General features: G+C 48.2%; 1 protein-coding gene across 8 annotated transcripts in view; it reads left to right on the top strand.

The window, feature by feature from the left end:
* The window catches only part of LOC106604406 (bromodomain-containing protein 8), a 65,623-nt gene that overhangs the window by 29,183 nt on the left and 15,695 nt on the right, over nucleotides 1–20,745 (top strand). The gene's annotated exons all lie outside the window — the stretch shown is intronic.

The raw sequence follows: 20,745 nt of genomic DNA, 5'->3' as shown, positions 1-20,745 counted from the left end.
ATTACTACTGTCTGTCTACTGTCTCTCCTCTACATTACTACTGTCTGTCTACTGTCTCTCCTCTACATTACTACTGTCTGTCTACTGTCTCCCCTCTCCGGTAATACTGTCTGTCTACTGTCTCTCCTCTCCGTTACTACTGTCTGTCTACTGTCTCTCCTCTCCATTACTACTGTCTGTCTACTGTCTCCCCTCTCCATTACTACTGTCTGTCTACTGTCTCTCCTCTACATTACTACTGTCTGTCTACTGTCTCTCCTCTACATTACTACTGTCTGTCTACTGTCTCCCCTCTCCGTTACTACTGTCTGTCTACTGTTTCTCCTCTCCAGTAATACTGTCTGTCTACTGTCTCTCCTCTCTGGTAATACTGTCTGTCTACTGTATCCCCTCTCCATTACTACTGTCTGTCTACTGTCTCTCCTCTCTGGTAATACTGTCTGTCTACTGTTTCTCCTCTCCGGTAATACTGTCTGTCTACTGTCTCTCCTCTCTGGTAATACTGTCTGTCTACTGTCTCCCCTCTCCATTACTACTGTCTGTCTACTGTCTCTCCTCTCCATTACTACTGTCTGTCTACTGTCTCTCCTCTCCATTACTACTGTCTGTCTACTGTCTCCCCTCTCCATTACTACTGTCTGTCTACTGTCTCCCCTCTCCATTACTACTGTCTGTCTACTGTCTCTCCTCTCCATTACTACTGTCTGTCTACTGTCTCTCCTCTCTGGTAATACTGTCTGTCTACTGTCTCCCCTCTCCATTACTACTGTCTGTCTACTGTCTCTCCTCTACATTACTACTGTCTGTCTACTGTCTCTCCTCTACATTACTACTGTCTGTCTACTGTCTCCCCTCTCCGGTAATACTGTCTGTCTACTGTCTCTCCTCTACATTACTACTGTCTGTCTACTGTCTCTCCTCTACATTACTACTGTCTGTCTACTGTCTCCCCTCTCCGGTAATACTGTCTGTCTACTGTCTCTCCTCTCCATTACTACTGTCTGTCTACTGTCTCTCCTCTCCATTACTACTGTCTGTCTACTGTCTCCCCTCTCCATTACTACTGTCTGTCTACTGTCTCTCCTCTACATTACTACTGTCTGTCTACTGTCTCTCCTCTACATTACTACTGTCTGTCTACTGTCTCCCCTCTCCGTTACTACTGTCTGTCTACTGTTTCTCCTCTCCAGTAATACTGTCTGTCTACTGTCTCTCCTCTCTGGTAATACTGTCTGTCTACTGTATCCCCTCTCCATTACTACTGTCTGTCTACTGTCTCTCCTCTCCGGTAATACTGTCTGTCTACTGTCTCTCCTCTCTGGTAATACTGTCTGTCTACTGTTTCTCCTCTCCGGTAATACTGTCTGTCTACTGTCTCTCCTCTCTGGTAATACTGTCTGTCTACTGTCTCCCCTCTCCATTACTACTGTCTGTCTACTGTCTCTCCTCTCCATTACTACTGTCTGTCTACTGTCTCTCCTCTCCATTACTACTGTCTGTCTACTGTCTCCCCTCTCCATTACTACTGTCTGTCTACTGTCTCCCCTCTCCATTACTACTGTCTGTCTACTGTCTCTCCTCTCCATTACTACTGTCTGTCTACTGTCTCTCCTCTCTGGTAATACTGTCTGTCTACTGTCTCCCCTCTCCATTACTACTGTCTGTCTACTGTCTCTCCTCTACATTACTACTGTCTGTCTACTGTCTCTCCTCTCCATTACTACTGTCTGTCTACTGTCTCCCCTCTCCGGTACTACTGTCTGTCTACTGTCTCTCCTCTCCATTACTACTGTCTGTCTACTGTCTCTCCTCTCCGTTACTACTGTCTGTCTACTGTCTCTCCTCTCCATTACTACTGTCTGTCTACTGTCTCTCCTCTACATTACTACTGTCTGTCTACTGTCTCTCCTCTACATTACTACTGTCTGTCTACTGTCTCCCCTCTCCGTTACTACTGTCTGTCTACTGTCTCTCCTCTCCATTACTACTCTCTGTCTACTGTCTCTCCTCTCCGGTAATACTGTCTGTCTACTGTCTCTCCTCTCCGTTACTACTGTCTGTCTACTGTCTCCCCTCTCCATTACTACTGTCTGTCTACTGTCTCTCCTCTCCATTACTACTGTCTGTCTACTGTCTCTCCTCTACATTACTACTGTCTGTCTACTGTCTCCCCTCTCCGTTACTACTGTCTGTCTACTGTCTCTCCTTTCCGTTACTACTGTCTGTCTACTGTCTCCCCTCTCCGTTACTACTGTCTGTCTACTGTCTCTCCTCTACGTTACTACTGTCTGTCTACTGTCTCTCCTCTACGTTACTACTGTCTGTCTACTGTCTCTCCTCTACATTAATACTGTCTGTCTACTGTCTCTCCTCTCCATTACTACTGTCTGTCTACTGTCTCCCCTCTCCATTACTACTGTCTGTCTACTGTCTCTCCTCTCTGGTAATACTGTCTGTCTACTGTCTCTCCTCTCTGGTAATACTGTCTGTCTACTCTCTCTCCTCTCCGGTAATACTGTCTGTCTACTGTCTCTCCTCTCCGGTAATACTGTCTGTCTACTGTCTCTCCTCTCCGTTACTACTGTCTGTCTACTGTCTCTCCTCTCCGGTAATACTGTCTGTCTACTGTCTCTCCTCTCCATTACTACTGTCTGTCTACTGTCGCTCTCCTCTCCGTTACTATCGTCTGTATACTGTGTCTCTCCTCTCTGTTACTACCGTCTGTCTACTGTCTCTCCTCTCCGTTACTACTGTCTGTCTACTGTCTCCCCTCTCCGTTACTACTGTCTGTCTACTGTCTCTCCTCTCCGGTAATACTGTCTGTCTACTGTCTCTCCTCTCTGGTAATACTGTCTGTCTACTGTCTCTCCTCTACATTACTACTGTCTGTCTACTGTCTCTCCTCTCCGGTAATACTGTCTGTCTACTGTCTCTCCTCTCCGTTACTACTGTCTGTCTACTGTCTCTCCTCTCCGGTAATACTGTCTGTCTACTGTCTCTCCTCTCCGGTAATACTGTCTGTCTACTGTCTCTCCTCTCTGGTAATACTGTCTGTCTACTGTCTCTCCCCTACATTACTACTGTCTGTCTACTGTCTCTCCTCTCCGGTAATACTGTCTGTCTACTGTCTCTCCTCTCCGGTAATACTGTCTGTCTACTGTCTCTCCTCTCCGGTAATACTGTCTGTCTACTGTCTCTCCTCTCTGGTAATACTGTCTGTCTACTGTCTCTCCCCTACATTACTACTGTCTGTCTACTGTCTCTCCTCTCCGGTAATACTGTCTGTCTACTGTCTCTCCTCTCCATTACTACTGTCTGTCTCTCCTCTCCGTTACTACCGTCTGTCTGTCTCTCCTCTCCGTTACTACCGCCTGTCTACTGTCTCTCTCCTCTCCGTTACTACCGTCTGTCTACTGTCTCTCCTCTCCGTTACTACCGTCTGTCTACTGTCTCTCCTCTCCGTTACTATCGTCTATCTACTGTCTCTCCTCTCCGTTACTACCGTCTGTCTGTCTCTCCTCTCCGTTACTACCGTCTGTCTACTGTCTCTCCCCTCTCCGTTACTACCATCTGTCTACTGTCTCTCCTCTCCGTTACTATCGTCTGTCTGTCTCTCCTCTCCGTTACTACTGTCTCTCCTCTCCGTGACTACTGTCTTTTTACTGTCGCTCCCCTCTTCGTTACTACTGTCTGTTTACTGTCGCTCCTCTCTTCGTTACTACTGTCTCTCCTCTCCATTACTACTGTCTGTCTACTGTCTCTCCTCTCCATTACTACTGTCTGTCTACTGTCTCCCCTCTCCATTACTACTGTCTGTCTACTGTCTCTCCTCTCCATTACTACTGTCTGTCTACTGTCTCCCCTCTCCATTACTACTGTCTGTCTACTGTCTCTCCTCTCTGGTAATACTGTCTGTCTAATGTCTCTCCTCTCCGTTACTACTGTCTGTCTACTGTCTCTCCTCTCTGGTAATACTGTCTGTCTAATGTCTCTCCTCTACATTACTACTGTCTGTCTACTGTCTCTCCTCTACATTACTACTGTCTGTCTACTGTCTCTCCTCTCCGGTAATACTGTCTGTCTACTGTCTCTCCTCTCCATTACTACTGTCTGTCTACTGTCTCTCCTCTCCAGTAATACTGTCTGTCTACTGTCTCTCCTCTCTGGTAATACTGTCTGTCTACTGTCTCTCCCCTACATTACTACTGTCTGTCTACTGTCTCTCCTCTCCGGTAATACTGTCTGTCTACTGTCTCTCCTCTCCATTACTACTGTCTGTCTCTCCTCTCCGTTACTACCGTCTGTCTGTCTCTCCTCTCCGTTACTACCGTCTGTCTACTGTCTCTGCTCTCCGTTACAACAGTCTGTCTACTGTCTCTCCTCTCCGTTACTACCGCCTGTCTACTGTCTCTCTCCTCTCCGTTACTACCGCCTGTCTACTGTCTCTCTCCTCTCCGTTACTACCGTCTGTCTACTGTCTCTCCTCTCCGTTACTATCGTCTGTCTGTCTCTCCTCTCCGTTACTACCGTCTGTCTGTCTCTCCTCTCCGTTACTACTGTCTCTCCTCTCCGTGACTACTGTCTGTTCACTGTCGCTCCTCTCTTCATTACTACTGTCTGTTTACTGTCGCTCCTCTCTTCGTTACTACTGTCTGTCTACTGTCGCTCCCCTCTCCATTACTACCGTTTGTTTACTGTCGCTCCCCTCTTCGTTACTACTGTCTGTCTACTGTCGCTCCCCTCTCCGTTACTACTGTCTCCCCTCTCCGTTACTACTGTCTGTCTACTGTCGCTCCCCTCTCCGTTACTACTGTCTGTCTACTGTCGCTCCCCTCTCCGTTACTACTGTCTCCTCTCTCTGTTACTGTCTATCTACTGTCGCTCCCCTCTTCGTTACTACTGTCTGTTTACTGTCGCTCCCCTCTCCATTACTACCGTTTGTCTACTGTCGCTCCCCTCTCCGTTACTACTGTCTCTCCTCTCCGTTACTACTGTCTGTTTACTGTCGCTCCCCTCTCCATTACTACTGTCTGTCTACTGTCGCTCCCCTCTCCGTTACTACTGTCTCTCCTCCGTTACTACTGTCTGTTTACTGTCGCTCCCCTCTCCGTTACTACTGTCTCTCCTCCGTTACTACTGTCTGTTTACTGTCGCTCCCCTCTCCGTTACTACTGTCTCTCCTCTCCGTTACTACCGTCTGTCTACTGTCTCTCCTCTCCGTTACTACCGTCTGTCTACTGTCTCTCCTCTCCGTTACAACAGTCTGTCTACTGTCTCTCCTCTCCGTTACTATCGTCTGTCTACTGTCTCTCCTCTCCGTTACTACCGTCTGTCTACTGTCTCTCCTCTCCGTTACTACCGTCTGTCTACTGTCTCTCCTCTCCGTTAATACTGTCTGTCTACTGTCTCTCCTCTCCGTTAATACTGTCTGTCTACTGTCTCTCCTCTCCGTTAATACTGTCTGTCTACTGTCTCTCCTCTCCGTTAATACTGTCTGTCTACTGTCTCTCTCCTCTCCGTTACTACCGTCTGTCTACTGTCTCTCCTCTCCGTTACTATCGTCTGTCTACTGTCTCTCCTCTCCGTTACTATCGTCTGTCTACTGTCTCCTCTCCGTTACTACTGTCTCTCCTCTCCGTTACTACTGTCTCTCCTCTCCGTTACTACTGTCTGTCTACTGTCGCTCCTCTCTATTCCGTCTGTCTACTGTCGCTCCCCTCTCCATTACTACCGTTTGTTTACTGTCGCTCCCCTCTTCGTTACTACTGTCTATCTACTGTCGCTCCCCTCTTCGTTACTACTGTCTGTTTACTGTCGCTCCCCTCTCCATTACTGCCGTTTGTTTACTGTCGCTCCCCTCTCCATTACTACCGTTTGTTTACTGTCGCTCCCCTCTCCATTACTACCGTTTGTTTACTGTCGCTCCCCTCTCCATTACTACCGTTTGTTTACTGTCGTTCCCCTCTCCATTACTACCGTTTGTTTACTGTCGCTCCCCTCTCCATTACTACCGTTTGTTTACTGTCGCTCCCCTCTCCGTTACTACTGTCTGTCTACTGTCTCTCCTCTACATTACTACTGTCTGTCTACTGTCTCTCCTCTCTGGTAATACTGTCTGTCTACTGTCTCTCCTCTCTGGTAATACTGTCTGTCTACTGTCTCTCCTCTCTGGTAATACTGTCTGTCTACTGTCTCTCCTCTCCATTACTACTGTCTGTCTACTGTCTCTCCTCTCCATTACTACTGTCTGTCTACTGTCTCTCCTCTCCATTACTACTGTCTGTCTACTGTCTCTCCTCTCCATTACTACTGTCTGTCTACTGTCTCTCCTCTCTGGTAATACTGTCTGTCTACTGTCTCTCCTCTCCGTTACTACTGTCTGTCTACTGTCTCTCCTCTCCGTTACTACTGTCTGTCTACTGTCTCTCCTCTCCGGTAATACTGTCTGTCTACTGTCTCTCCTCTCCATTACTACTGTCTGTCTACTGTCGCTCTCCTCTCCATCGCTGTCTACTGTCTCCTCTCCAGTCTGTACTGTCTCTCCTCTCTGTTACTACCGTCTGTCTACTGTCTCCCCTCTCCATTACTACTGTCTGTCTACTGTCTCTCCTCTCTGGTAATACTGTCTGTCTACTGTCTCTCCTCTACATTACTACTGTCTGTCTACTGTCTCTCCTCTACATTACTACTGTCTGTCTACTGTCTCTCCTCTCCGGTAATACTGTCTGTCTACTGTCTCTCCTCTCCGTTACTACCGTCTGTCTACTGTCTCTCCTCTCCGTTACTACTGTCTGTCTACTGTCTCTCCTCTCCGGTAATACTGTCTGTCTACTGTCTCTCCTCTCCGGTAATACTGTCTGTCTACTGTCTCTCCTCTCCGTTACTACTGTCTGTCTACTGTCTCTCCTCTCCGGTAATACTGTCTGTCTACTGTCTCTCCTCTCTGGTAATACTGTCTGTCTACTGTCTCTCCTCTCCATTACTACTGTCTGTCTACTGTCTCTCCTCTCTGGTAATACTGTCTGTCTACTGTCTCCCTCTCCATTACTACTGTCTGTCTGTCTCTCCTCTCCATTACTACTGCGTCTGTCTACTGTCTCCCCTCTCCATTACTACTGTCTGTCTACTGTCTCCTCCTCTCCGTTACTACTGTCTGTCTACTGTCTCTCCTCTCCGTTACTACCGTCTGTCTACTGTGTCTCTCCTCTCTGTTAATACTGTCTGTCTACTGTCTCTCCTCTCCGTTACTACTGTCTGTCTACTGTCTCTCCTCTCCGTTACTACCGTCTGTCTACTGTCTCTCCTCTCCGTTACTATTGTCTGTCTACTGTCTCTCCTCTCCGTTACTACTGTCTGTCTACTGTCTCTCCTCTCCGTATACTCCGTCTGTCTACTGTCTCTCCTCTCCGTTACTACTGTCTGTCTCTGTCTCTCCTCTCCGTTACGCTACTGTCTCTCCTCTCCGTTACTACTGTCTGTCTACTGTCTCTCCTCTCCGTTACTACTGTCTGTCTACTGTCGCTCCTCTCTTAATACTGTCTGTCTACTGTCGCTCCCTCTCCATTACTACCGTCTGTCTACTGTCGCTCCCTCTCCATTACTACTGTCTGTCTACTGTCGCTCCTCTCCATTACTACCGTCTGTCTACTGTCGCTCCCCTCTCCATTACTACCATCTGTCTACTGTCTCCCCTCTCCATTACTACCATTTGTCTACTGTCTCCCCTCTCCATTACTACTGTCTGTCTACTGTCTCTCCTCTCTGGTAATACCGTCTGTCTACTGTCTCCCCTCTCCGTTACTACTGTCTGTCTACTGTCTCTCCTCTCCTGGTACTACTGTCTGTCTACTGTCTCTCCTCTCTGGTAATACTGTCTGTCTACTGTCTCTCCTCTCCGTTACTACTGTCTGTCTACTGTCTCTCCTCTCCGGTAATACTGTCTGTCTACTGTCTCCCCTCTCCATTACTACTGTCTGTCTACTGTCTCCCCTCTCCATTACTACTGTCTGTCTACTGTCTCCCTCTCCATTACTACTGTCTGTCTACTGTCTCTCCTCTACATTACTACTGTCTGTCTACTGTCTCTCCTCTCCGTTACTACTGTCTGTCTACTGTCTCCCCTCTCCGGTAATACTGTCTGTCTACTGTCTCTCCTCTCCGTTACTACTGTCTGTCTACTGTCTCTCCTCTCCATTACTACTGTCTGTCTACTGTCTCCCCTCTCCATTACTACTGTCTGTCTACTGTCTCCCCTCTCCATTACTACTGTCTGTCTACTGTCTCCCCTCTCCATTACTACTGTCTGTCTACTGTCTCCCCTCTCCGTTACTACTGTCTGTCTACTGTCTCTCCTCTCCATTACTACTGTCTGTCTACTGTCTCTCCTCTCCGGTAATACTGTCTGTCTACTGTCTCTCCTCTCCGTTACTACTGTCTGTCTACTGTCTCTCCTCTCCGTTACTACTGTCTGTCTACTGTCTCTCCTCTCCATTACTACTGTCTGTCTACTGTCTCTCCTCTCCATTACTACTGTCTGTCTACTGTCTCCCCTCTCCATTACTACTGTCTGTCTACTGTCTCTCCTCTCCATTACTACTGTCTGTCTACTGTCTCTCCTCTCCATTACTACTGTCTGTCTACTGTCTCTCCTCTCCGGTAATACTGTCTGTCTACTGTCTCTCCTCTCCATTACTACTGTCTGTCTACTGTCTCTCCTCTACATTACTACTGTCTGTCTACTGTCTCTCCTCTCCTTTACTACTGTCTGTCTACTGTCTCTCCTCTCCGTTACTACTGTCTGTCTACTGTCTCTCCTCTCCGTTACTACTGTCTGTCTACTGTCTCTCCTCTCCGGTAATACTGTCTGTCTACTGTCTCTCCTCTCCGTTACTACTGTCTGTCTACTGTCTCTCCTCTCCGGTAATACTGTCTGTCTACTGTCTCTCCTCTCCGGTAATACTGTCTGTCTACTGTCTCTCCTCTCCGTTACTACTGTCTGTCTACTGTCTCTCCTCTCCGGTAATACTGTCTGTCTACTGTCTCTCCTCTCCGTTACTACTGTCTGTCTACTGTCTCTCCTCTCCGTTACTACTGTCTGTCTACTGTCTCTCCTCTCCGTTACTACTGTCTGTCTACTGTCTCTCCTCTCCGTTACTACTGTCTGTCTACTGTCTCTCCTCTCCGTTACTACTGTCTGTCTACTGTCTCTCCTCTCCGTTACTACCGTCTGTCTACTGTCTCTCCTCTCCGTTACTACTGTCTGTCTGCTGTCTCTCCTCTCCGTTACTACTGTCTGTCTACTGTCTCTCCTCTCCATTACTACTGTCTGTCTACTGTCTCTCCTCTACTGGTACTACTGTCTGTCTACTGTCTCTCCTCTACGTTACTACTGTCTGTCTACTGTCTCTCCTCTCCGTTACTACTGTCTGTCTACTGTCTCTCCTCTCCGGTAATACTGTCTGTCTACTGTCTCTCCTCTCCGTTACTATCGTCTGTATACTGTGTCTCTCCTCTCCGTTACTACCGTCTGTCTACTGTCTCTCCTCTCCGTTACTACCGTCTGTCTACTGTCTCTCCTCTCCGTTACTATCGTCTGTCTACTGTCTCTCCTCTCCGTTACTACCGTCTGTCTACTCTCCTCTCCGTTACTACCGTCTGTCTACTGTCTCTCCTCTCCGTTACTACCGTCTGTCTACTGTCTCCCCTCTCCGTTACTACCGTCTGTCTACTGTCTCTCCTCTCCATTAATACTGTCTGTCTACGGTCTCTCCTCTCTGGTAATACTGTCTGTCTACTGTCTCTCCCCTACATTACTACTGTCTGTCTACTGTCTCTCCTCTCCGGTAATACTGTCTGTCTACTGTCTCTCCTCTCCATTACTACTGTCTGTCTCGTCTCCTCTCCGTTACTACCGTCTGTCTACTGTCTCTCCTCTCCGTTACTACCGTCTGTCTACTGTCTCTCCTCTCCGTTACTACCGCCTGTCTACTGTCTCTCCCCTATCCGTTACTACCGTCTGTCTGTCTCCTCTCCGTTACTACCGTCTGTCTACTGTCTCTCCTCTCCGTTACTACCGTCTGTCTACTGTCTCTCCTCTCCGTTACTATCGTCTGTCTGTCTCTCCTCTCTCGTTACTACTGTCTCTCCTCTCCGTGACTACTGTCTGTTTACTGTCGCTCCCCTCTTCGTTACTACTGTCTGTTTACTGTCACTCCTCTCTTTGTTACTACTGTCTCTCCTCTCCGTTACTACTGTCTGTCTACTGTCGCTCCCCTCTCCGTTACTACTGTCTGTCTACTGTCGCTCCCCTCTCCGTTACTACTGTCTCCTCTCTCTGTTACTGTCTATCTACTGTCGCTCCCCTCTTCGTTACTACTGTCTGTCTACTGTCGCTCCCCTCTCCATTATTACCGTTTGTCTACTGTCGCTCCCCTCTCCGTTACTACTGTCTCTCCTCTCCGTTACTACTGTCTGTTTACTGTCGCTCCCCTCTCCATTACTACTGTCTCTCCTCTCCGTTACTACTGTCTGTCTACTGTCGCTCCCCTCTCCATTACTACTGTCTGTCCTCTCCGTTACTACTGTCTGTCTACTGTCGCTCCCCTCTTCGTTACTACTGTCTGTTTACTGTCGCTCCCCTCTCCGTTACTACTGTCTCTCCTCTCCGTTACTACCGTCTGTCTACTGTCTCTCCTCTCCGTTACTACTCGTCTGTCTACTGTCTCTCCTCTCCATTACTACTGTCTGTCTACTGTCTCTCCTCTCTGGTAATACTGTCTGTCTAATGTCTCTCCTCTACATTACTACTGTCTGTCTACTGTCTCTCCTCTACATTTCTACTGTCTGTCTACTGTCTCCCCTCTCCGTTACTACTGTCTGTCTACTGTCTCTCCTCTCCGTTACTACTGTCTGTCTACTGTCTCTCCTCTCCGGTAATACTGTCTGTCTACTGTCTCTCCTCTCCGGTAATACTGTCTGTCTACTGTCTCTCCTCTCCGTTACTACTGTCTGTCTACTGTCTCTCCTCTCCGTTACTACTGTCTGTCTACTGTCTCTCCTCTCCGGTAAAACTGTCTGTCTACTGTCTCTCCTCTCCATTACTACTGTCTGTCTACTGTCGCTCTCCTCTCCGTTACTATCGTCTGTATACTGTGTCTCTCCTCTCCGTTACTACTGTCTGTGATACTGTGTCTCTCCTCTCCGTTACTACCGTCTGTCTACTGTCTCTCCTCTCCGTTACTACTCGTCTGTCTACTGTCTCTCCTCTCCGTTACTATCGTCTGTCTACTGTCTCTCCTCTCCGTTACTACCGTCTGTCTACTGTCTCTCCTCTCCGTTACTACCGTCTGTCTACTGTCTCTCCTCTCCATTACTACTGTCTGTCTACTGTCTCTCCTCTCCGTTACTACTGTCTGTCTACTGTGTCTCCCCTCTCCATTACTACTGTCTGTCTACTGTCTCTCCTCTCCGGTACTACTGTCTGTCTACTGTCTCCCCTCTCCGTTACTACTGTCTGTCTACTGTCTCTCCTCTCCGTTACTACTGTCTGTCTACTGTCTCTCCTCTCCGGTAATACTGTCTGTCTACTGTCTCTCCTCTCCGTTACTACTGTCTGTCTACTGTCTCTCCTCTCCGGTAATACTGTCTGTCTACTGTCTCTCCTCTCCGGTAATACTGTCTGTCTACTGTCTCTCCTCTCCGTTACTACTGTCTGTCTACTGTCTCTCCTCTCCGTTACTACTGTCTGTCTACTGTCTCTCCTCTCCGGTAATACTGTCTGTCTACTGTCTCTCCTCTCTGGTAATACTGTCTGTCTACTGTCTCTCCCCTACATTACTACTGTCTGTCTACTGTCTCTCCTCTCCGGTAATACTGTCTGTCTACTGTCTCTCCTCTCCGGTACTACTGTCTGTCTCTCCTCTCCGTTACTACCGTCTGTCTGTCTCTCCTCTCCGTTACTACCGCCTGTCTACTGTCTCTCTCCTCTCCGTTACTACCGTCTGTCTACTGTCTCTCCTCTCCGTTACTACCGTCTGTCTACTGTCTCTCCTCTCCGTTACTATCGTCTATCTACTGTCTCTCCTCTCCGTTACTACCGTCTGTCTGTCTCTCCTCTCCGTTACTACCGTCTGTCTACTGTCTCTCCCCTCTCCGTTACTACCATCTGTCTACTGTCTCTCCTCTCCGTTACTATCGTCTGTCTGTCTCTCCTCTCCGTTACTACTGTCTCTCCTCTCCGTGACTACTGTCTTTTTACTGTCGCTCCCCTCTTCGTTACTACTGTCTGTTTACTGTCGCTCCTCTCTTCGTTACTACTGTCTCTCCTCTCCATTACTACTGTCTGTCTACTGTCTCTCCTCTCCATTACTACTGTCTGTCTACTGTCTCCCCTCTCCATTACTACTGTCTGTCTACTGTCTCTCCTCTCCATTACTACTGTCTGTCTACTGTCTCCCCTCTCCATTACTACTGTCTGTCTACTGTCTCTCCTCTCTGGTAATACTGTCTGTCTAATGTCTCTCCTCTCCGTTACTACTGTCTGTCTACTGTCTCTCCTCTCTGGTAATACTGTCTGTCTAATGTCTCTCCTCTACATTACTACTGTCTGTCTACTGTCTCTCCTCTACATTACTACTGTCTGTCTACTGTCTCTCCTCTCCGGTAATACTGTCTGTCTACTGTCTCTCCTCTCCATTACTACTGTCTGTCTACTGTCTCTCCTCTCCAGTAATACTGTCTGTCTACTGTCTCTCCTCTCTGGTAATACTGTCTGTCTACTGTCTCTCCCCTACATTACTACTGTCTGTCTACTGTCTCTCCTCTCCGGTAATACTGTCTGTCTACTGTCTCTCCTCTCCATTACTACTGTCTGTCTCTCCTCTCCGTTACTACCGTCTGTCTGTCTCTCCTCTCCGTTACTACCGTCTGTCTACTGTCTCTGCTCTCCGTTACAACAGTCTGTCTACTGTCTCTCCTCTCCGTTACTACCGCCTGTCTACTGTCTCTCTCCTCTCCGTTACTACCGCCTGTCTACTGTCTCTCTCCTCTCCGTTACTACCGTCTGTCTACTGTCTCTCCTCTCCGTTACTATCGTCTGTCTGTCTCTCCTCTCCGTTACTACCGTCTGTCTACTGTCTCTCCCCTCTCCGTTACTACCATCTGTCTACTGTCTCTCCTCTCCGTTACTATCGTCTGTCTGTCTCTCCTCTCCGTTACTACTGTCTCTCCTCTCCGTGACTACTGTCTGTTCACTGTCGCTCCTCTCTTCGTTACTACTGTCTGTTTACTGTCGCTCCTCTCTTCGTTACTACTGTCTGTCTACTGTCGCTCCCCTCTCCATTACTACCGTTTGTTTACTGTCGCTCCCCTCTTCGTTACTACTGTCTGTCTACTGTCGCTCCCCTCTCCGTTACTACTGTCTCCCCTCTCCGTTACTACTGTCTGTCTACTGTCGCTCCCCTCTCCGTTACTACTGTCTGTCTACTGTCGCTCCCCTCTCCGTTACTACTGTCTCCTCTCTCTGTTACTGTCTATCTACTGTCGCTCCCCTCTTCGTTACTACTGTCTGTTTACTGTCGCTCCCCTCTCCATTACTACCGTTTGTCTACTGTCGCTCCCCTCTCCGTTACTACTGTCTCTCCTCTCCGTTACTACTGTCTGTTTACTGTCGCTCCCCTCTCCATTACTACTGTCTGTCTACTGTCGCTCCCCTCTCCGTTACTACTGTCTCTCCTCCGTTACTACTGTCTGTTTACTGTCGCTCCCCTCTCCGTTACTACTGTCTCTCCTCCGTTACTACTGTCTGTTTACTGTCGCTCCCCTCTCCGTTACTACTGTCTCTCCTCTCCGTTACTACCGTCTGTCTACTGTCTCTCCTCTCCGTTACTACCGTCTGTCTACTGTCTCTCCTCTCCGTTACAACAGTCTGTCTACTGTCTCTCCTCTCCGTTACTATCGTCTGTCTACTGTCTCTCCTCTCCGTTACTACCGTCTGTCTACTGTCTCTCCTCTCCGTTACTACCGTCTGTCTACTGTCTCTCCTCTCCGTTAATACTGTCTGTCTACTGTCTCTCCTCTCCGTTAATACTGTCTGTCTACTGTCTCTCCTCTCCGTTAATACTGTCTGTCTACTGTCTCTCCTCTCCGTTAATACTGTCTGTCTACTGTCTCTCTCCTCTCCGTTACTACCGTCTGTCTACTGTCTCTCCTCTCCGTTACTATCGTCTGTCTACTGTCTCTCCTCTCCGTTACTATCGTCTGTCTACTGTCTCCTCTCCGTTACTACTGTCTCTCCTCTCCGTTACTACTGTCTCTCCTCTCCGTTACTACTGTCTGTCTACTGTCGCTCCTCTCTATTCCGTCTGTCTACTGTCGCTCCCCTCTCCATTACTACCGTTTGTTTACTGTCGCTCCCCTCTTCGTTACTACTGTCTATCTACTGTCGCTCCCCTCTTCGTTACTACTGTCTGTTTACTGTCGCTCCCCTCTCCATTACTGCCGTTTGTTTACTGTCGCTCCCCTCTCCATTACTACCGTTTGTTTACTGTCGCTCCCCTCTCCATTACTACCGTTTGTTTACTGTCGCTCCCCTCTCCATTACTACCGTTTGTTTACTGTCGCTCCCCTCTCCATTACTACCGTTTGTTTACTGTCGCTCCCTCTCCATTACTACCGTTTGTTTACTGTCGCTCCCCTCTCCGTTACTACTGTCTGTCTACTGTCTCTCCTCTACATTACTACTGTCTGTCTACTGTCTCTCCTCTCTGGTAATACTGTCTGTCTACTGTCTCTCCTCTCTGGTAATACTGTCTGTCTACTGTCTCTCCTCTCTGGTAATACTGTCTGTCTACTGTCTCTCCTCTCCATTACTACTGTCTGTCTACTGTCTCTCCTCTCCATTACTACTGTCTGTCTACTGTCTCTCCTCTCCATTACTACTGTCTGTCTACTGTCTCTCCTCTCCATTACTACTGTCTGTCTACTGTCTCTCCTCTCTGGTAATACTGTCTGTCTACTGTCTCTCCTCTCCGTTACTACTGTCTGTCTACTGTCTCTCCTCTCCGTTACTACTGTCTGTCTACTGTCTCTCCTCTCCGGTAATACTGTCTGTCTACTGTCTCTCCTCTCCATTACTACTGTCTGTCTACTGTCGCTCTCCTCTCCGTTACTATCGTCTGTATACTGTGTCTCTCCTCTCTGTTACTACCGTCTGTCTACTGTCTCCCCTCTCCATTACTACTGTCTGTCTACTGTCTCTCCTCTCTGGTAATACTGTCTGTCTAATGTCTCTCCTCTACATTACTACTGTCTGTCTACTGTCTCTCCTCTACATTTCTACTGTCTGTCTACTGTCTCTCCTCTCCGGTAATACTGTCTGTCTACTGTCTCTCCTCTCCGTTACTACTGTCTGTCTACTGTCTCTCCTCTCCGGTAATACTGTCTGTCTACTGTCTCTCCTCTCCGGTAATACTGTCTGTCTACTGTCTCTCCTCTCCGTTACTACTGTCTGTCTACTGTCTCTCCTCTCCGTTACTACTGTCTGTCTACTGTCTCTCCTCTCCGGTAAAACTGTCTGTCTACTGTCTCTCCTCTCCATTACTACTGTCTGTCTACTGTCGCTCTCCTCTCCGTTACTATCGTCTGTATACTGTGTCTCTCCTCTCCGTTACTATCGTCTGTATACTGTGTCTCTCCTCTCCGTTATTACCGTCTGTCTACTGTCTCTCCTCTCCGTTACTACCGTCTGTCTACTGTCTCTCCTCTCCGTTACTATCGTCTGTCTACTGTCTCTCCTCTCCGTTACTATCGTCTGTCTACTGTCTCTCCTCTCCGTTACTACCGTCTGTCTACTGTCTCTCCTCTCCGTTACTACCGTCTGTCTACTGTCTCTCCTCTCCGTTACTACTGTCTCTCCTCTCCGTTACTACTGTCTCTCCTCTCCGTTACTACTGTCTCTCCTCTCCGTTACTACTGTCTGTCTACTGTCGCTCCTCTCTATTCCGTCTGTCTACTGTCGCTCCCCTCTCCATTACTACCGTTTGTCTACTGTCGCTCCCCTCTTCGTTACTACTGTCTATCTACTGTCGCTCCCCTCTCCATTACTACCGTTTGTTTACTGTCGCTCCCCTCTCCATTACTACCATTTGTTTACTGTCGCTCCCCTCTCCATTACTACCATTTGTTTACTGTCGCTCCCCTCTCCATTACTACCGTTTGTTTACTGTCGCTCCCCTCTCCGTTACTACCGTCTGTCTACTGTCTCTCCTCTCTGGTAATACTGTCTGTCTACTGTCTCTCCTCTCTGGTAATACTGTCTGTCTACTGTCTCTCCTCTCTGGTAATACTGTCTGTCTACTGTCTCTCCTCTCCGGTAATACTGTCTGTCTACTGTCTCTCCTCTCCGGTAATACTGTCTGTCTACTGTCTCCCCTCTCCATTACTACTGTCTGTCTACTGTCTCCCCTCTCCATTACTACTGTCTGTCTACTGTCTCCCCTCTCCATTACTACTGTCTGTCTACTGTCTCTCCTCTCCATTACTACTGTCTGTCTACTGTCTCTCCTCTCCATTACTACTGTCTGTCTACTGTCTCTCCTCTCTGGTAATACTGTCTGTCTAATGTCTCTCCTCTACATTACTACTGTCTGTCTACTGTCTCTCCTCTCCATTACTACTGTCTGTCTACTGTCTCTCCTCTCCATTACTACTGTCTGTCTACTGTCTCTCCTCTCCATTACTACTGTCTGTCTACTGTCTCCCCTCTCCATTACTACTGTCTGTCTACTGTCTCTCCTCTCCATTACTACTGTCTGTCTACTGTCTCCCCTCTCCATTACTACTGTCTGTCTACTGTCTCTCCTCTCTGGTAATACTGTCTGTCTAATGTCTCTCCTCTACATTACTACTGTCTGTCTAATGTCTCTCCTCTACATTACTACTGTCTGTCTACTGTCTCTCCTCTCCGGTAATACTGTCTGTCTACTGTCTCTCCTCTCCGTTACTACTGTCTGTCTACTGTCTCTCCTCTCCGGTAATACTGTCTGTCTACTGTCTCTCCTCTCCGGTAATACTGTCTGTCTACTGTCTCTCCTCTCCGTTACTACTGTCTGTCTACTGTCTCTCCTCTCCGGTAATACTGTCTGTCTACTGTCTCTCCTCTCCGGTAATACTGTCTGTCTACTGTCTCTCCTCTCCGTTACTACTGTCTGTCTACTGTCTCTCCTCTCCGTTACTACTGTCTGTCTACTGTCTCTCCTCTCCGTTACTACTGTCTGTCTACTGTCGCTCTCCTCTCCGTTACTACCGTCTGTATACTGTGTCTCTCCTCTCTGTTACTACCGTCTGTCTACTGTCTCCCCTCTCCATTACTACTGTCTGTCTACTGTCTCTCCTCTCTGGTAATACTGTCTGTCTAATGTCTCTCCTCTACATTACTACTGTCTGTCTACTGTCTCTCCTCTACATTACTACTGTCTGTCTACGGTCTCTCCTCTCCGGTAATACTGTCTGTCTACTGTCTCTCCTCTCCGTTACTATCGTCTGTATACTGTGTCTCTCCTCTCCGTTACTACCGTCTGTCTACTGTCTCTCCTCTCCGTTACTACCGTCTGTCTACTGTCTCTCCTCTCCGTTACTATCGTCTGTCTACTGTCTCTCCTCTCCGTTACTACCGTCTGTCTCTCCTCTCCGTTACTACCGTCTGTCTACTGTCTCTCCTCTCCGTTACTACCGTCTGTCTACTGTCTCTCCTCTCCGTTACTACCGTCTGTCTACTGTCTCTCCTCTCCAGTAATACTGTCTGTCTACGGTCTCTCCTCTCTGGTAATACTGTCTGTCTACTGTCTCTCCCCTACATTACTACTGTCTGTCTACTGTCTCTCCTCTCCGGTAATACTGTCTGTCTACTGTCTCTCCTCTCCATTACTACTGTCTGTCTCTCCTCTCCGTTACTACCGTCTGTCTACTGTCTCTGCTCTCCGTTACTACCGTCTGTCTACTGTCTCTCCTCTCCGTTACTACCGCCTGTCTACTGTCTCTCCCCTATCCGTTACTACCGTCTGTCTGTCTCCTCTCCGTTACTACCGTCTGTCTACTGTCTCTCCTCTCCGTTACTACCGTCTGTCTACTGTCTCTCCTCTCCGTTACTATCGTCTGTCTGTCTCTCCTCTCCGTTACTACTGTCTCTCCTCTCCGTGACTACTGTCTGTTTACTGTCGCTCCCCTCTTCGTTACTACTGTCTGTTTACTGTCACTCCTCTCTTTGTTACTACTGTCTCTCCTCTCCGTTACTACTGTCTGTCTACTGTCGCTCCCCTCTCCGTTACTACTGTCTGTCTACTGTCGCTCCCCTCTCCGTTACTACTGTCTCCTCTCTCTGTTACTGTCTATCTACTGTCGCTCCCCTCTTCGTTACTACTGTCTGTTTACTGTCGCTCCCCTCTCCATTATTACCGTTTGTCTACTGTCGCTCCCCTCTCCGTTACTACTGTCTCTCCTCTCCGTTACTACTGTCTGTTTACTGTCGCTCCCCTCTCCATTACTACTGTCTCTCCTCTCCGTTACTACTGTCTGTTTACTGTCGCTCCCCTCTCCATTACTACTGTCTGTCCTCTCCGTTACTACTGTCTGTCTACTGTCGCTCCCCTCTTCGTTACTACTGTCTGTTTACTGTCGCTCCCCTCTCCGTTACTACTGTCTCTCCTCTCCGTTACTACCGTCTGTCTACTGTCTCTCCTCTCCGTTACTATCGTCTGTCTACTGTCTCCCCTCTCCATTACTACTGTCTGTCTACTGTCTCTCCTCTCTGGTAATACTGTCTGTCTAATGTCTCTCCTCTACATTACTACTGTCTGTCTACTGTCTCTCCTCTACATTTCTACTGTCTGTCTACTGTCTCTCCTCTCCGGTAATACTGTCTGTCTACTGTCTCTCCTCTCCGTTACTACTGTCTGTCTACTGTCTCTCCTCTCCGGTAATACTGTCTGTCTACTGTCTCTCCTCTCCGGTAATACTGTCTGTCTACTGTCTCTCCTCTCCGTTACTACTGTCTGTCTACTGTCTCTCCTCTCCGTTACTACTGTCTGTCTACTGTCTCTCCTCTCCGGTAAAACTGTCTGTCTACTGTCTCTCCTCTCCATTACTACTGTCTGTCTACTGTCGCTCTCCTCTCCGTTACTATCGTCTGTATACTGTGTCTCTCCTCTCCGTTACTATCGTCTGTATACTGTGTCTCTCCTCTCCGTTATTACCGTCTGTCTACTGTCTCTCCTCTCCGTTACTACCGTCTGTCTACTGTCTCTCCTCTCCGTTACTATCGTCTGTCTACTGTCTCTCCTCTCCGTTACTATCGTCTGTCTACTGTCTCTCCTCTCCGTTACTACCGTCTGTCTACTGTCTCTCCTCTCCGTTACTACCGTCTGTCTACTGTCTCTCCTCTCCGTTACTACTGTCTCTCCTCTCCGTTACTACTGTCTCTCCTCTCCGTTACTACTGTCTCTCCTCTCCGTTACTACTGTCTGTCTACTGTCGCTCCTCTCTATTCCGTCTGTCTACTGTCGCTCCCCTCTCCATTACTACCGTTTGTCTACTGTCGCTCCCCTCTTCGTTACTACTGTCTGTCTACTGTCGCTCCCCTCTCCATTACTACCGTTTGTTTACTGTCGCTCCCCTCTCCATTACTACCGTTTGTTTACTGTCGCTCCCCTCTCCATTACTACCATTTGTTTACTGTCGCTCCCCTCTCCATTACTACCATTTGTTTACTGTCGCTCCCCTCTCCATTACTACCGTTTGTTTACTGTCGCTCCCCTCTCCGTTACTACCGTCTGTCTACTGTCTCTCCTCTCTGGTAATACTGTCTGTCTACTGTCTCTCCTCTCTGGTAATACTGTCTGTCTACTGTCTCTCCTCTCTGGTAATACTGTCTGTCTACTGTCTCTCCTCTCCGGTAATACTGTCTGTCTACTGTCTCTCCTCTCCGGTAATACTGTCTGTCTACTGTCTCCCCTCTCCATTACTACTGTCTGTCTACTGTCTCCCCTCTCCATTACTACTGTCTGTCTACTGTCTCCCCTCTCCATTACTACTGTCTGTCTACTGTCTCCCCTCTCCATTACTACTGTCTGTCTACTGTCTCTCCTCTCCATTACTACTGTCTGTCTACTGTCTCTCCTCTCCATTACTACTGTCTGTCTACTGTCTCTCCTCTCCATTACTACTGTCTGTCTACTGTCTCTCCTCTCCATTACTACTGTCTGTCTACTGTCTCTCCTCTCTGGTAATACTGTCTGTCTAATGTCTCTCCTCTACATTACTACTGTCTGTCTACTGTCTCTCCTCTACATTACTACTGTCTGTCTACTGTCTCTCCTCTCTGGTAATACTGTCTGGCTACTGTCTCTCCTCTCCGTTTCTACTGTCTGTCTACTGTCTCTCCTCTCCGGTAATACTGTCTGTCTGTCTCTCCTCTCCGGTAATACTGTCTGTCTACTGTCTCCCCTCTCCATTACTACTGTCTGTCTACTGTCTCTCCTCTCCATTACTACTGTCTGTCTACTGTCTCTCCTCTCCATTACTACTGTCTGTCTACTGTCTCTCCTCTCCATTACTACTGTCTGTCTACTGTCTCTCCTCTCCATTACTACTGTCTGTCTACTGTCTCCCTCTCCATTACTACTGTCTGTCTACTGTCTCTCCTCTCCATTACTACTGTCTGTCTACTGTCTCCCCTCTCCATTACTACTGTCT

Source organism: Salmo salar, chromosome ssa05 (assembly GCF_905237065.1).
Source record: "Salmo salar chromosome ssa05, Ssal_v3.1, whole genome shotgun sequence".
NCBI classification, from domain to species: Eukaryota; Metazoa; Chordata; class Actinopteri; order Salmoniformes; family Salmonidae; genus Salmo; species Salmo salar.
This window is presented reverse-complemented; position numbering and strand designations above follow the sequence as displayed.